This window comes from Ischnura elegans, chromosome 9, assembly GCF_921293095.1.
Source record: "Ischnura elegans chromosome 9, ioIscEleg1.1, whole genome shotgun sequence".
NCBI classification, from domain to species: domain Eukaryota; kingdom Metazoa; phylum Arthropoda; class Insecta; order Odonata; family Coenagrionidae; genus Ischnura; species Ischnura elegans.
The window spans coordinates 5,439,013-5,452,293 of record NC_060254.1 but is presented as its reverse complement, the minus strand read 5'-3'; the positions used below and the strand labels follow the sequence as shown (position 1 = coordinate 5,452,293).

At 39.2% G+C, this 13,281-nt stretch overlaps 1 long non-coding RNA gene across 1 annotated transcript; it reads right to left on the bottom strand.

Moving 5' to 3' along the window:
- Window positions 1-7,017: 7,017 nt before the first annotated feature.
- LOC124165521 lies at window positions 7,018-10,517 on the bottom strand. The gene is made up of 3 exons (XR_006866248.1): window positions 10,287-10,517; window positions 10,103-10,179; window positions 7,018-7,211 (listed from the first exon to the last, which is right to left on the bottom strand). It is a non-coding gene; the product is annotated as an uncharacterized LOC124165521 (long non-coding RNA).
- Between the last annotated feature and the right edge of the window lie 2,764 nt (window positions 10,518-13,281).

Sequence of the window (13,281 nt, the reverse complement as noted above, 5' to 3'; positions counted from 1 at the left end):
TTCGGAAGTCTCAGCAATTATATTTGTTAATCATGATAATAATCATTTCAACAACTTCGCCCTAGCAACTGTTCAAACGTATAATTAAGCAACTTTTTCCATGACTGCCGTCTGAAAGGTTGAAAATAAGGCTTTTCGATTCAAAATTCAAAAATTAGGTCAACGTTTGTTGTTATTACCACATCAACTACGTCTGATCACAATTAGTGATGATTTTCTACAATGTCGCTGCAATGTATTGCGTCTATAGGGCTCGCGTCAAAGCGTCCCGCGCCGACATAGTCCCGCGCCTAGGCTGCCTTGTCCAAACCGCAGCGCCGAAATGGCCGCGCTCATTGGTCCCATGGAGATAGCCGTATCCCGCAAGGAAGCGTTTTCTGTCCACTTTTTTTCATATTCGTTGATGACATACATATGGAGATTAATTCAAAAACACGCCTTTTTGCGGATGAGTGCGTAATCTACCGAAGGATCAAAAATAGTGAATAGTATACCCTTCAAAAGAACCTCGATAAATTATTGCCATGGACAACGTCCATTAATGTAGATGCCAATACGAGAAAATGAAAAAATATATGTTCACGAGAAGGAAAAGCTAGTGTAATTGGTTACACATGCACCTTGCTCAGTAAGAATATTTCCCGCAATAACGAGATAAGAAAAAATATCAGATTGTTCGAAAATCATTTAAAATAATGCATTGAGTCATGAGAAACATTAAAGATAGTACAAAAGAAACCAAAGAAATGGTCTACACAGGAGGTCCATCCTGTGTTAGAATATGCTACTTCAGCATGGGATCCTGATAGTAAACTAGATATTTCAAAGCGTGAAAAAGTTCAAAGAAAGGCATTCAGGTATTCTATAGGGGGGCTTACAAGGGGAGGGGGACATTGTCATAGCTCTTCTAGAGTGTTTGGGATGGAATGCACTGAAATAGAGGGGAACTATGAATAGATAAGTTGGAATCTACAAAGCGTTTACAAGAGAGCGGACTTGGAGGGCAAAGAAGCTGGACTCACTCACCCTGCTATGCATAGGAAGGAAGCATCTCAAATTCAAAATTCAGAAAGCAGAAAAGGGACAATTTGGGGAGAATCCTGTCTGCATAGAGGAGGAATAGATGAGTGGAACTACTGACCTGAAGAAATGTTTAAGATAAAATGCACTCCCCTGCAAATATTGCAACTTGTTAGAGTGAAAGTTCCCTGATTCTTGGTTGATGTCACCATCATGCAGCGTTGAGAATTGGCTTATTTGGTTCAAATTTCACTGTTACATAGTTCTGTATCTGTATCAGAGCATTATTTGTATCCTATATGTATACTTTATGTTCCTTTTCTTTGATCTTAGATATTTAGGCTTTTCATTCCATTGTTTTAATTCTATATTTTCACCAGACAATAATCTATTTTAGCAATGTATTTAATAAATAAATATGTCATATTTATTGGCGGAGTCTATGATTTGCACCATAACAGTGGGCGATGAGATCGTCTGAGTGCCATTCTCGGATTCGATGGACTCCAATACCCTAAGAGCACTTCATTTTGTGAGAAAAGTTTTTCCACGGTTGCGTACAGGAATACAACCGGCTTCAGTGTGTTTCGTTGTTTGTTTTAGCTGCTGTTATCACTTTGATGGTGGCGTGTAGCCTACGCTTAAAGAGCGTTCTTGGGGCTCGGGGCTTCCCTCTGTGCGTTGGGGACATTCGGGAATCCAATCCAATCTGAATGGGCGGCTTCCTGCCAATCAATGAAGAGGACGGCGGTCTGTCCATCTTAAGCACTTAGCGGTGATGGGCATTATTGAGTGATCACGAGACCGCAATTCAGAGAGAAAAGGAAGATGTCCTCTAATTGATTACTTGAGAGTCGAAATGGTGGTGCACAGAGTTTAAACAGGGTAGTTTCCTATTATATTTTTATTGCCAAAATCGAAATATTATTACTCCTGGAGTACGCATTTCACGCTTTCAGATTTTTAAATGACGATATCTATTTTTCGCGATTAAATGAAAAGTGAAAAATTCAAATCGCGCGAAAACACGACGGCTAAGTATGAATGCTGGGAAAACGCCGTGTGACGTCATTCTTCTTCCCTCTGTAGGCGTGTGAGGTGGCCTTGGGGCGAGGATTGAGCGCTGATACGACGCAGGCTGCTAGCAGGTAGCAGAGTACCCTGCTAGCTGTTAGCGCTTGGCTTAAATAAGGATTATTATTACCCTATCAAACGAAGGAAACTTTCCGAACTTCGGTATTTTCAATGTGTGATTATTAAGAGATGTATCCCTGAGCTCTGTACCTTATGCGTGCATTAGTAATCTCAGACAATGTAAAACTCCTATCTACTCGTATAAAAACTAGGTCCCTGTGACATCACGTTGAGTGGAATCGCATGGGCGCCAATCTGGCCCTTTTCAAATGAGGATAAAAATGGACCATTGCCATTCGTCTAAACCGGTATTTCTAAAACCAAATACTTTGTATATTATGAATACACAAATGGTTGTAACGAATCGCAATCAATGCATTTCGTTTTCTTTGATGAAGGAAACTACCCTATTTAAACAAGGATCACCACCAGAATGATCACCACTCCATAACGTGGCCTAGTTTGGACGACGCTTCCACTAGATCCATAGTAAATGTGATCCTCATGAGGTGGGCCAGTCGTTGAAAGACAATGAGTCCAACCGTTATGTTGGATTGGATTGGTATTATGGCTAGAGAGTTCGCTTCCCACCTAGTCAGTCCTGGTTGAAATCCCGGCGGTGGCAAATACTTTTCAGAGGTTCCCCTATCCCTTCTGGAGTGCTTCGTGGAAGTGCAGCAATCTGTCCGTCGGGTGGGACGTTGAGCCGTATTCCCCTTGGCACCCTCGTAGAGAAGGCTAATACCGGCACCAGGTTTCTCTCCACCCTTACTTCCCTCATGGTGCAAATCACCTCAGCTGTCGGTCGCCTCCTCCAATTGCCTCATCAATGAGTTTCATCGACTGGGGTGGCTTCGTATCAATTATTTTATGTCACTAAAATATCCTCAAACAAACCTTGAAACCTACTTTATTTTATATTACTAAGTATATTTTTTCCTGCAGATGAGTTGCAGCAGGAAAATATCGGTCCAACTTTGAATTAGAATTGATTATCCGAAGTCTTGTGCGTGAGTTTTGTTTTGAGTGGTACATTTTCTACTTATGGCGGGATTGATATTAGAATTAAGTCTATTTAATTTTTGAGTCGGAAAACTGGCGAGCCAAATGAGCGCTATTTTTAGCATTTAACGATAACTGTTACGAGACATTTCATAACACCATGCGAAGCACTTTCATGGCTGAAAAACTTTAATATATCAAATGTATAACAGCTCAAAAAAAGGAAAAAGTTTTCGACTGGCGTGAAAACAAAACAAAAACTGGTAGAGGAGGACGAATTCTGTTGTTCAGGAAGCAGGATATCTAGTGATGGGAGATGCAGGAAAGGAATCATTAGAGATGGATAGGTCAGGTGAAGAGAGCATTCCACCAAAAGAATGATCTACTGACAGCGGGAAAATAGTTAAACCTGGAATGAAACAATTTATCATGACTTACATTTGTTGCATGCTTCCCTGCTGAAGCACATTGACAGCGAAAGCAGCGCAGAAATCAAGTGTGGAGGCTTTCGAAATGTGGTGCTGCAGAGGAATGATGAGGATCAATTGGATCAACCCAGTAAGTGTTGTAGAAGTCCTAAGAAGAATAGGAGAGAAGGGAAGCCCCATGAAAACCTTGACAAGAAGACGGAATAACCTTATAGGCCACATCTTGAGACATGATGGCCTGATGAAGACAATCGTCGAGGGACAAGTGGAAGGCAAGAATGGGAAAGGAAGACCTCGAATAAAATATATGGAACAAGTGAAGATGGATGTGAAGTAGAAGAAATGCGTAGGTGTGAAAAGATTAGCTGATAGGAGAATTGAGTGGAGAGCTGCGTCAAACCAATCCTAGGAATGCTGACGAGTGATGACGATAGCGTTATTAAGGACGTAGAGTTAGTAAATGTCGTATCTTTAGGTCAAAACAAATAAATTAGGACTTAACATATTTCTCGAATCCATTAGCCATTTTGACACAATTTCATATCGAATATAATGTTAACTTTGATTGGAAACGAGTTTGCAAAATGTGTCTAAAAATCACGTCAAAATGAAATTAAAATGGTACGGACTCACTCACTTCAGAAAATATTTTAATTATTGACTGTGAAAATAGCAAGAGCTTCCATATTTCCTACAAGTCAATGCACTGCAGAGTTAAAATTACTGTTTACCGTCATTCTTTCAGAGGTACCTCTACCTGAGGCTATAGATAATTTGTAGGAGATGTGAGTCACTTAAAAGATTAGGAAACAAGAATGCTTTGACAGATTAAAACTCGATAGAAAATCAATCTAATTTTACAGTGTGGAAGTTCTTAAAATATCTATCTGATATGTAAGGATTCGCTCAGCTAGAAACCCATGAAAGAGATGGAACTGCTCTCATCTTATCTCGACATGTCGGAACACCTTAGTTGACGGTTCGTTCAACAATTTCTTTTCCAAATTTTGAATTGGTAGAGATATGCTGCTCTACCGAAAATACCATAAAGTTTTGAATAAATTTTGAGGTTAAACCAGAGTTGAAATATGTATTTGTTTAATTAATACTCTCATCATATGTGGAGTATTTGCAATTGCTATGGTTTTGCGATGATTAAATTACTTAAAATTACTTCGTAAAACTGTATGTACCTATTGTAAACATTTTCACCTAGAGATATGGCACTAAGGTACTCCTATCTCCAGTGTTTTCGGTGGGAGGTTTATGCGACCAATTCTCATCAGTTGCAGCGTAATGTGTTGGCCAAGAGATGGCTCTGGGCACAGCCAACGCCTCCAGAGAAGAATAAATCTTACCCCAGAAAAATAACCGAAATTAGTGGCGTAACAATGGGGGGCGGGGTGGATGAGAGGATAGATCCCCCTCCAAAGCGTCGGAGAAATAAAAAAATATTAAAACCTATTTTCTAGTTTTTACACATAATATCTGCATCTGCTGCTAAATTTTAAGTGCCAAAATGATGTAAAATGTATTTCCAAGCATACTTTTAAATTCACGAAAGTTGTCTTGAGGGGGGGGGGGGTCGCCACCTCAGACCATCTAATCCCCCCCCCCCCTCCAAAGCATATTCCTAGTAACGCCACTGACTGAAATGAAAGATCGTCACACTCACACAGTCAGTATGATACACGCACGTATTGTATGCGTTTCGGGGAACGCCAAATGTCACGTATTGTGCCTCTCCTTTTGCAGAGGCGCCTGGAATACGTGATTCGCGATTTTGTTAAAAGAGTGAGCATATTCTCGTAGAAATGTGGCACATGGCATTCATTTTATCGTCTTGCGCCATTCGAAAGTGATTCATAGACCATTATGTAATTAATCTTTTCGATGTTTGGGTATTCCTGCTGAAATTTTGTGCCGAAGTACTTTTCCTCGTAATGTTTTTGATTAATTAACTTACCGCACTGCCGTATATTCAAGTATGTCGCATATAAATCTAATGCCCTCTTTGTGTGGACGACGACCACCGCAGGCAACTGATCTAATTACTTGCGCTGCTCTAAAATTTATCAGCCAATCAATCAAAAGCTTTCACGCGTGTCGCTTTCTGTTCGCTCGCACCAGCTTCCTACCTACGCACCGCTCAGCTTTCCTTTGCATTCTTTTATTTAGTTACTTATGAATTACCGGTGACCCGAAAATTGGGGTACTCTGAGTCACAATCCTTGGATGGCATTCGGGAAGCATATTCGCCTCCTTTTCGTGCTTTTCCGATTCGATTTCGATTTCCGGCATTGGCCCCTGCGCTCGGCGGTGGCTCCGCCCATTGCAGGCGGACAGACGGAGAGATAGGCCGTTCGTTGGATGGGCTCTCATCATCTTCTCTTTCGGATAGTATGCCAGCAGGGAATTGAGGCGGAACTTGAGGTCGCCATAATCGCTCTCCTACCCCCCCCCTCCACTCCCATTGCGAGCAAGGGGGGGGGGGGGAAACTCCACTGAGGAATAAGGGGGAGGTGAGGGAAATTGCCCCCAGGGGGCGGGAGGGACAGGAGGAAAAAACTGACGATCGTTTTGGGCCGTGGCTCGAAAGTGGAGGAAGTGGGGAAATTGGGGTCCATGGAGGGTGGGAGGAGGGAGGGGACTGTGTGGGTAAAATGGGAAGGAGAGGATGGGGGTGTTCAAGGGGCTTGAGTTTTTTCGCTTGGCCTCACTCGCATCGGCCCGACGCAGAATGCAGACACTTCCAAGGGATACGGTGCAATATAAAACTCTTTACCTAACCGCTATACACGGTGAATATGTAGCATCCAGCAGCCATTGCTGCTCGTGAGCCTGCACGTAGGCATACTAGTCCAAAGTGCAAGTCTACGAGATGACCCGCTCGTGATCGGCGGATGTCGGTCCAGCGTTAGATAAGAGGTTTTTTGGAGGACCTTCCCTGGGGCAAGAGGTGCCAACTGTGTAATATATTTATGGCCTGGCCGATCTAGTACCTACTCCAAGGATAGATGGCGTTAGTTGTCACCGGGAAATTCAAACCGGGCTTCTTCCCAATTCTGTTCAAGTTTTCGATTTAATTTTTTTGCATGGATATTTCAGCCTATAACAATTCAAATTACCAACAATTAAATAAACTGGAGGCAATTTGAATTCTTATAGGCCAAAATATCCATAGCAAAACCACTTCATCATTATTAAGCAGCTAAAGATTACTTTCCATGAAGTATCTTCGGTGTTTGTTGAGAAGTACTTGTCACTTTACTAAGAACTTTAATTTATTGAGCATTAATTCATCAATCATAACAAAAGATGATGATAAATCATATTATCGATAAAAATACTGCTAAAGCAATGGAATAACTCTAAAGGCAATTATTGGCAAAGTTGAAAATAGCTTGCGCTGATTTAAAAAATTCAAATAATACAATATTGTCAACACAAAAATTTAATTAACTCAATAATGTGCAGCTACACAGTAACACAATTCATGATAAATAATGAAAAAAAGTACAAAAATATGTAAAATATCAATTTTCCTCTTTACTCTTGCCAGAAATTATAGCTGTTCTTCACTTTTTCCACAATGATGATCCCTGATTGCTAATTCAACCAAATAACCTGAAAGAAATAAAAGGACACGAATGAGACATGGCAATCACTAAGGTAAAAGTAATATTAAAATCCTAGGAGAAGGGAGAACCAAACTTTTTCTAAAATAACACATTGGTCACCAACTTAGCAATGCCTTTACACTATCATGTTTTGGTTTAGGAACAATTGGAACAATTTAATTGGGCCTCACTTCATCATTAGGACCTAACATGATGTCTTGGGAGCCCTACTCCCACCTTTTTGGAATGATTTCGTAGGAATACAGAAAAATCAATTTAAGGTTGTCACGAAATTTATAGGTTGTTCGCCTAATACATTTGTGGTAAAAATGTAAAAAGCAGGTGATTTGGTAAAAATTAAAAAAAAATCAGGAGATACAGTAAATATGAACGTTTGCTAACACACACTCAGGAGTTAATACAAAGGAGCTGCAGATAACTCATCTGTCACCTTAAAGACTAGGCCGAATGTGACTGACTCTTAGTATGAGAAATTCAATCGCTGTCATTCAAAGGAAAACTGAGTGTATAAATATTTTTTGTTGAGATAAATTATGTCACCATATGCTTAACAGATCCCTGATAAAAATAAACTCCTCCATTGTGGTGAGGTGTACCCTCCAATGAGGGTAAGGGAAGGATAGGTGTACCCTTCCTATACCCCTCAGCAAGGGCAGACGAAGGGTATTTTAGAAGATTGGTGGGTAGGCCCTCTCCTTCCTGGAGTGTACAGGAAGGGTAGAGGAAGGGTAGAGGAAGGGTTGGGCCAGCCAGGGTAAAGGAAGGATAGGTGTACCCTTCCTATACCCTTAAGCAAGTGTAGACGAAGGGTATTTAGAACATTGGTGGGTAGGCCCTCTCCTTCCTGGAGTGTACGGGAAGAATTGGGCCAGCCTCAATAAAGGGTACAGGAAGGGTAGGGCTAATATAAAAACTAAATTAAACGAATGGGGATGAGTTGTAACAGTGATTTCTAAAGTTATAAGACAGAAAAAAAATTAGCCTTCACATGGTTTTGAACCCAGAACCTACATATTGGAGGATAATGAACTACGGCATTTACAACCTCAGCTATTGAGGTACTTGTCAGATGTCACTTCTCAACGGAACTAATACTACAAAATCTTAAGATTAGATTCGCACCCAGGCCTATGTGGAAGAAAGCTGTGTCTTTTTTCTACCTATTTCTGTTCAGAAAATAAGATCGGCATTCAAGTACCGAACATTACTCTTGCGATGTCCCATTGTCAGCCACAGAAATATGTTACATCCGAGAAATGCGAATGAAAGAACTTCTAAATGAGCTTTTTTCACACAATTATAGAAACTATTGTGTACAGTGGCGTAGCCAGGAATTTTTTTTGGGGGGGGGTCCAAAACCAGGTGGGGAAAGTTTTGAAAACAGGATACCAAGTAAAGGGTTTTCAACTAATTCAAACACTTTTCATAATCGAAAAAACTTCAATAGTTAAAGAAGTATTTTTTTAAATTCATCATTTTTCAATATTTTGTTTTCTTTTATGAAGGAAAATGATTGTTTTTATATTTCGGGGGGTGGAGGGTCCAAACCCCCCGGGAACCCACCCCTCCCCTATGCAAAAATTGCATAAACCTGTTTCAAATTTTTATACATTCTTATACATATCCATGGTAATGTATAAGAATGTATAAAATTTTGAAACAGGTTTATACAATTTTTTCATAGGGGCTGCAGCCATGGCTATACATATTCAGTGGCTTAGCCATGGCTAAGCCACTGAATATGTATATTATTGTTTTCCTCAAGGGAATTTTAAAGATTAGTTGTGTAGCCCGTCTATCTTTGCTTTCAAAGACTGCTTACGTTCTTGTACAGAACTCAATACTCTTTAGCAGGTGAAAGTAGCTGAGGAGATACTTTCAGGATATGTTTTCCTCAGTTATAAATGCTAAGTCCCAAGGAAGGGTAAACGAAGGATTTTTCTACCCTTCCTTTACCCTTAATGGTTGGTAAAGGAAGGGTACACAGATGGTAAGGGAAGGAGTTCCAAGGAAGGGTAGACGAAGGATTTTTCTATCCTTCCCTTACCCTTAATGGTGGGTAGGGCGTGGGTTGTGTAAGGGTAACTACCCACCATGAAGGCTACTACCCTTCTTTTACCCACCATGGTGGAGTTTATTTTTTTCAGGGATATTAGTCATTAGTATATCATAACCTAAAAGGCGTTAGCGTAAAGGCATTACTCATTTGGTGTCCACTTAATGAAAGTGAAACAGGAAGCACTGAATGATAGAATGATTCATCAAAATTTAGGCACTCTCTTTGAGGAAATATCCTTATGAAATACTTCTGACTTCATGAAATTGTCATACTAAACTGAATCAAAAATTTAAACATATGAAACAGTTTGATCAGAAGATCTGAAGGCAGAGTGTCAGAATTAAAAATAACAGAGGACCAAATGTTGTTGTGAATTGATTTCTCAGCTGCTTACAACAATGAATATGTTACTGTATTCATGAAGTAACAAGTAATGGCAGAATACTTGAATTCATAGAATAGCTGAAGTCATCAATAAGTTTGGTTTAAAGCATCAAACTTGTCAAAAATTTATGAAAATTGCATGCAATATTACAAGAGAATGACAAAGAGTTTGAGAATCCACATTCATATAATAGTTGATAATCATTCTGGACAAAATTTTGTATGAAGTGGAATATACATGCAAAAATACATGGTGACTTCATTTCAGGCCTTGGTCAATATACTTCCAAGACTTGATACTAAAAATCCATCAATGAATTCTTTAACTAATCGATACATACTTTTTAAAATGTGAGCCTCAACATTCGATCAGAAAAGTGTGGAAGGAATGGAGGGGCTTAGAAAATTATTACATTTCCTCTTGAATTACTTACCTTTAGCAAAACAGTTGATTCCTAGACCATATATACGGCATGCCATCAGAGGTAACTGGAATACATCAACCGGCTAGCTGCAAGTAATACAATGGATATATTTTAATTGGTGGCAATGATGACAATTGTTTCAGATCTAAAAGTTAATGTACATATATGGTTCAGTCCCTTTGTAATAACATACCTTTGTTTCAACAGCAACAGAATGATCATCCTCATATCTCTGTCATGCCATCTAGAGGTAGCCAGAAAATGCATCAAAGAGCTTGCTGAACATGAAAATGATTGAAGGCAATAATGAGAATATTTAAATGTCCAGCTGTTGAGTAGTCATTTATGAGCAATATAATTTCAATTCATACCATCATATCTTCATAAATGATGGTATGAATTGAAATTTATATATTTCATTCATACCATCCCATTGAATCATAAGAACCAATTAACTGCAACTACATTTGTCAAACAACAACAACTCATTTGTTAAATTTTCAGTGGAAAACACTCTAATCCTATATCAAAGGATTATTTCACATCTGTTCAGTTATTTCTAAGCTAAAACTCAATTTACACTCCCAAAATTTACTATACGAAGAATGACTGATGGAAAATAAGAATCACTTTATAAATGGACACTAATTCAATAACAACAGAAACCCTCCTTTTTCCGGGCTTGGGACCGGAAACACAGGCCCTGAGATATCAATACCTCCATTGCAAATAATAGGTCAACAATCATGACCCACCGAATCAAATCTTAATACAAAACAGGAGGTCCACAAATCACATGAACGAGTTCTTATAGTACAGCATATATTAATGGAAATACTTCCATGTATCTCCACCGATGGCTTAACAAGTTATCACTATGCCTCTTCTCCTTTTGTAGAGAAAATAATTGTGTTTGGTTGCTACATGCAATTAAAAAGGTACGTGGAAATTGCTGATGCAATGATCATGCTAACAAGTTACACTCTGAAACATTTCACCAATTTTGCAGAACGAATGTCGGACACATATGAATGACAATTTGTTAAAAATAACGAGGGTATCTTGAAAACGTTGCATCAACAACGTTCACCAACAGCATTTCCAACAACCCCATCAACTTAATAGACACATTGGAATGATTATCGAATGAAAATCAAAATTCCTTGAAGAAAGAATTACATTATTAGCTAATATGGCTTGAAAACTTAACAGATTATATCAAATAATTATATATATGACTGAATGAAGAAAACACTCACCTGGAAACAGTTCGCGGAAATCGAAAAAACTTGCAATCTTTCGATTATCAACCCCTAACTGCACATTTATCTTGCATTTTGGGGCGTTAAATGTCGCTACACTTCCAGAAAATTGTCAATTAACAAACCTTTTCTGCGTTAAAAGCAAAAAAGAACACGGCCCGCAACGAGTATGACGACAACAACAACACAGCTGATGGACGGAATGGATCGGTGCGCAATGTCCGTTGAAACGATTCAAAACATAAACACATGTGCGAATGAAAATATTACTTTGCGTTATGTAATAATGTCAAAAATATCAATAAAAATAAAAATACGAATATCTGAAAGTACTTCATCATTAAAATTGAAAAAATATATTTGAGTTATAGCTTACTCCAACTATAGGCGGAGTGGCGGTCGGTGGTACCTCTTCCCCCGGGCCTGATAAACGGCCTTGCCTGGGGGAAGATTAAAAGGGTATGCTTAGCTTGGCTCGGGGCTGAGTTGTGGCGTGGCGACTGGCTTGGATGGATCGGCCAAGTGGCTGGGGACATATTTGTTCATTCGTAAAGGGAATAAAGTCACTGCTTCTTTTATTCAGAGTGACTCCTTTTATTTCCGGCACCAGATCCTTCCATTCGAGAGACGCTCGTATTGTCGCTAATATCTCATTCGAAGATGAGCGGGATACGACAAATGATCATGCTAAATGAACATGCGAATGATATCATTCGCCGTATATAACGGAGAAATTCGCGAATGGACCGTCATACGCTTGGTCATTCAGTTAAAATTAGAACATGTCCTACGAGGGTCGTTCAATAAGTATTTTGGAGAAAGGTAGAAAAACAATTTATTTTGGGTCAATTTTTTTATATTCTCCAACTTTGTCTCCTTTCAGCTACGTACATTTTTATTGGCATTATTACAAGCATTTGAAGCCGTCCAAAAAGCAGAATTTCGGGATCTCCTCACAATAGGCATTATTTTGGGCTATGACCTACTCCTTAGACGTAAACTTTGTCAACCAAGCCATTTATTGAAGTTGGGAAATGAGAAAAAGTGATTTGGGGTCAAATCCTGTGAATACGAAAAGTTTATTAACAATTGGACCTTTAATTCCGTAATTTTGGCCAATAAAAACTGCATAGGTATGTAACCGTGCATTGTCTATTTTAAGAAGGAACTTTTTTTTCTTCCAAATGAGGACTCTTTTCATTATTTCCACCAACAACTGGTCCAATAAGGAGGCATTATACTTTCTTGTTATCGCCTTCCTCTTTCCTAAGTAATCGATGTAAATTATTCCGCATGAATCCCAAAATGTCGTAGCTGTGACCTGACTGGAGCCTGTTCACCTTCATAATTCCATTGTTTCGGCTGTTTTCGTCTCTGCAGTGTGGAGATGAATCCACATTTCATGAATAGTTACGTAGTGACGTGGAAAACCCTCAGGGTTGTGGCGGAAAAGCGCCAAAATAGCCTTGGAGTTGACCACACGATTTCGTTTATTCTCCACGGCGAGAAAACGCAGTAGCCGTATTGCAGAGACTTTTTTCACACCCAATCTTTCGTCCAAATTTAAATCGATTATGCGTTGCGATATGCCTATGGCCTCAAATATATCGCGCACTTTGATTTGTCGGTCACTTAAAACCATATCGTGGAGTTTGTCAATCATTTCAGGGGTAGACACTTCCACAGCGTGACCGAAACGATGTTCCTTTTTTTTTTTGGATGTACGGCCAAGTTTAAATTCATTTACCCATTTAAAAATAGTTAAAAACACAAAAGAAGATGTGACATTAACTACATACAGCTCAACTTTGATTTATTTAGGCGTTAAACCTTTTAAAAATGACTGTTTGATCACCGCACCAAACTCACTTTTATCCGTTTGGAAAAAGCAAATGAAAACTACAATCGGCAACTACAATTAAACTA